Genomic DNA, 4,742 nt, shown 5'->3' on the forward strand with positions numbered 1-4,742 from the left:
TTCTATGAAAGGATCCAAAACGGACCCGGGCTGGATGATGTGTTTATGAACGGACCCAGGCCGGATGATGTGTTTATGAACGGATCCGGGCCAGATGATGCGTTTATGAATGGATCCGGGCCGAATGATGTGTTCTATGAACGGATCCGGGCCAGATGATGTGTTCTATGGAAGGATCCAAAATGGACCCGGGCTGGATGATGTGTTTATTAATGTATCCGGGCCAGATGATGTGTTTATGAACGGACCCGGGCCGGATGATGTGTTCTGTGAAAGGATCCAAAATGGACCCGGGCCGAATGATGTGTTTATGAACGGATCCGGGCCGGATGATGTGTTCTATGAACAGATCCAAAACGGACCCAGGCCGGATGATGTGTTTATGAATGGATCCGGGCCGGATGATGTGTTTATGAACGGATCCGGGCCGGATGATGTGTTTTTGAACGGACCAGAGCCAGATGATGTGTTTATGAATTGTCCCCGGCCAGATGATGTGTTCTATGAAAGGATCCAAAACGGACCTGGGCCGGATGATGTGTTTATGAACAGACCCAGGCCGGATGATGTGTTTATGAACTTATCCGGGCCGGATGATGTGTTTATGAACGGACCAGGGCTGGATGATGTGTTCTATGAAAGGATCCAAAATGGACCCGGGCCAGATGATGTGTTTATGAACGGACCCAGGCCGGATGATGTGTTTATGAACGGATCCGGGCCGGATGATGTGTTTATGAACAGATCCGGGCAGGATGATGTGTTTATGAATGGACCCGAGCCGGATGATGTGTTTATGAATGGACCCGGGCCAGATGTTGTGTTCTATGAAAGGATCCAAAACAGACCCGGGCCTGATGATGTGTTTATGAACGGACCCAGGCCGGATAATGTGTTCTATGAAAGGATCAGGGCCGGATGACGTGTTCTATGAAAGGATCCAAAACGGACCTGGGCTGGATGATGTGTTTATGAACGGATCCGGGCCGGATGATGTTTTATTATGAATGGACCCGGGCTGGATGATGTGTTTATGAATGGACCCGGGCCGGATGATGTGTTCTATGAAAGGATCCAAAACGGACCCGTGCCAGATGATGTGTTTATGAACGGACCCAGGCTGGATGATGGGTTTATGAACGGGCCCGGGCCGGATGATGTGTTCTATGAAAAGATCCAAAACGGACCCGGGCCGGATGATGTGTTTATGAACGGATCTGGGCTGGATGATGTGTTCTATGAACAGATCCAAAATGGACCCTGGCCGGATGATGTGTTTATGAATGGATCTGGGCCAGATGATGTGTTTATGAATGGACCCGGGCCGGATGATGTGTTTATGAACATACCCAGGCCTGATGATGTGTTTATGAACGGACCCAGGCCGGATAATGTGTTTATGAACGGATCCGGGCAAGATGATGTATTTATGAATGGATCCGGGCATGATGATTTGTTCTATGAACTGATCAGGGCCGGATGATGTGTTCTATGAAAGGATCCAAAACGGACCCGGGCCGGATGATGTGTTTAAGAACGGACCCAGGCCGGATGATGTGTTTATGAACGGGCCCGAGCCGGATGATGTGTTCTATTAAAAGATCCAAAACGGACCCGGGCCGCATGATGTGTTTATGAACGGATCCGGGCCGGATGATGCTTTCTATGAACGGATCCAAAATGGACCCAGGCCGGATGATGTGTTTATGAATGGATCTGGGCCGGATGATGTGTTTATGAACGGACCCGGGCCGGATGATGTGTTTATGAACAGACCTGGGCCAGATGATGTGTTCTATGAAAGGATCCAAAACGGACCCGGGCCAGATGATGTGTTTATGAATGGACCCAGGCCGGATGATGTGTTCTATGAACGGATACGGGCCAGATGATGTGTTCTATGAACTGATCCAAAACGGACCCAGGCCGGATGATGTGTTTATGAACGGATCCGGGCCGGATGATGTGTTCTATGAACGGATCCGGGCCGGACGATTTGTTAATGAACGGATCCAAAACAGATCTGGGCCGGATGTGGCACTTATGTGGATCCGGTGTAATTAACCCCTTAAGGTTTAGACCAAAATCACCACACAAAGTAAAAAAAAAAAAAGACATTTATTTTCTAGGTGGAATATTGCAGATTGGGCCAGTACTGGGTCATGTTCAGGTTCTGGATCAGGGACAAGTCTATGAGACAGAGATCGGTTAGTGGTCATGCAGGAAACTATGGGGAGCAGAAAAGTCAAATAAGGAGGACCACTAACCGTCTCAGATGATTTAGGGGGTTCTGGAGGCTGGAGTTGTTCCAACTGATCCGCACCACTGCTGGAGGAGCTGAGTCCGGTGAGGGACTACAGCCAGCCGCAGCGACAGGCAGATGATGAGTCCATCACGTGCAGAGTCGTGGTCCTATGAGCCAGGGTCCAAAACCAAAGGGCAGATGACTGAAGGGACCGGAGGAGTAGACGAAGAGGCATAGTCATACAGGTGAAGGTCAGATCCGAAGACAGATGGCTTAATAATCCAAGGGGTCGAGCGAGAGAAGAAGTCCAGTTGAGTCGTGGGTCCAGGAGCCGGGAGGTCGAACCGAGAGGTAAGGACAGGAAGCAGGAGTGGGACAGGAACGAGGAGAACAGGTAATCTATGACAGGGAAACACTATGGCTAGAGAGAAACAAAACAGGATCATGAACGCGAGGTATCTACTTGCAGAAAACTGTTTTCAACTACAGGGCACCGAAGAGGAGAAAGAGTGAAGCTTATATAGGGTGAGAGTGACAGGTGCAGCCAGTTGAGCTCTAATCAGCTGCTGCTGGCTGCTGTGAAGACAAAGCTAAACAAACAGTGAGGATGCCCTCTATCAGCTTGCAGAGAAGACAAACTAAAATGCACATGTATAAATAAACACTGCGGGAGCGGACAGAATAAATGAAGCTTGCAGGATAGATCTACTGAAAACTTTAAAATGTGATCAGGGTGACAGAAAATATAATCTAAGGGACGTGATTCGTGACATCCAGATAGGGTCCAGGCCAGCTCTGATCCGTGATCCGGATCCATTCTGGATTCATTCTGGTGTGCAAGTGGACTCCAATCTGGGTCCTTTTTGAGGATCTGCTCTGGAGTCTACGCTACATCCGGAACGGATCCGGTCCGGAGTTCATTTGCTATCTGGGAAGTCATTAGTCTAGCTCGTGCAGCCTTCAAATCCTTTTCAGCCTTTAGTCTCTCTAATGCCCCTTTTACATTAGTACCTGTAGTACCAGTACAGCACAGCTCTACTCTACTCGGTACAATACACGTTGTGTTTCCATTATGCTTTCAGTACCGGTTCCAGTGGGCGGGGTTCAAATTGACGTCACCACCTCTCACCAGCTGGTGGGTGGACGCTGAAACTCTTTTCAGTACGGGGTGAGAATTTATCTTGAAGTTGTGTGTATGTATATAAATATAAATATACATTATTTTTACAAATAAGATGGGAAAAAAAGTAAGAAAAACAGCTAGATTATAAGGCAAATGTAGAAAACTAAAAACAAGAACATGTCTGTATTGGTCCCTGCCAGGAGTCCAACAGATATTTAAAGCCACTTAGAGAGATCAAGGTCGAGAGCTTCAAATCCTTTTACAAGATATTCCAGGAAACAGGAGCGGAGTAGTGTTAGGATTTGCTAGGCAGGAGCGAACCCAGATTGCAGACAGGGACTCAACTCGGCAGAATACAAAAATAGGAATTTAATGGTAAAATAAAGATACAAAATAGCAGGCTGACGGGGCAGCAAATCTTACATGAACAGGGAGATAAGGCACAGGAAACTCAGGAGGACTCAGGGGACACGGAAGACCCAGGGAACTCGGAAGACTCAGGGGGAACACAGGAGACCCAACGAGTACGATGCGACAACGAACAAGACTGAACAGACGGCTTATATACAGGGACAAGACGAGACGTGATTAAGAACAGCTGGGACGAAACAAGGGTGGCACTAATAGAACTAACGAGGGAGCACAAGGGAACACAGACACAAACCGGGCCACCAAATGGTACCATCCTTACAGTACCCCCCCTCAAGGACACCCCCAGGCATCCCCAAAAAAAAACCTCCCGAAGGACTTGGGCGGGTGGAGGGCGGCACTGCAAGGGTGGAGGGCCCGAGGAAAACACGAGGAAGAAACTAAAGACCTGAGAAAAAACTATGACAAACCACAAGGAGGGAACACAAAGGATTTGGACGGTCAAGAGACCGTCCCTAGGAGTCATTGTTCCGGCGGGCGGCCGGGGGGCTGTCCATCAAACCGGGCCAGGTCAGGGGGGCGGCCGGGAGACCGTCCAATACATAGGACCAAAGAGACCGCGGCAGGCGGCGATGAGGACTTGGAGAATGCAGCATGGGTCAAGGAGTCCTGGGGAGCTGCAGCATACGACGGAGAGTCCTGGGGAGCTGCAGCATACGACGGAGAGTTCTGGGGAGCTGCAGCATACGTTGGAGAGTCCTGGGGAGCTGCAGCATACGACGGAGAGTCCTGGAGAGCTGCAGCATACGACGGAGAGTTCTGGGGAGCTGCAGCATACGATGGAGAGTCCTGGGGAGCTGCAGCATACGACGGAGAGTCCTGGGGAGCTGCAGCAGATGACAGAGAGGCCTGGGGAGCTGTAGCAGATGACAGAGAGGCCTGGGGAGCTGCAGCAGATGACAGAGAGGCCTGGGGAGCTGCAGCAGACGACAGAGAGGCCTGGGG

The sequence above is a fragment of the Nematolebias whitei genome, chromosome 18 (genome assembly GCF_014905685.2).
Source record: "Nematolebias whitei isolate Nwh7 chromosome 18, NemWhi1, whole genome shotgun sequence".
Taxonomy (NCBI): Eukaryota; Metazoa; Chordata; class Actinopteri; order Cyprinodontiformes; family Rivulidae; genus Nematolebias; species Nematolebias whitei.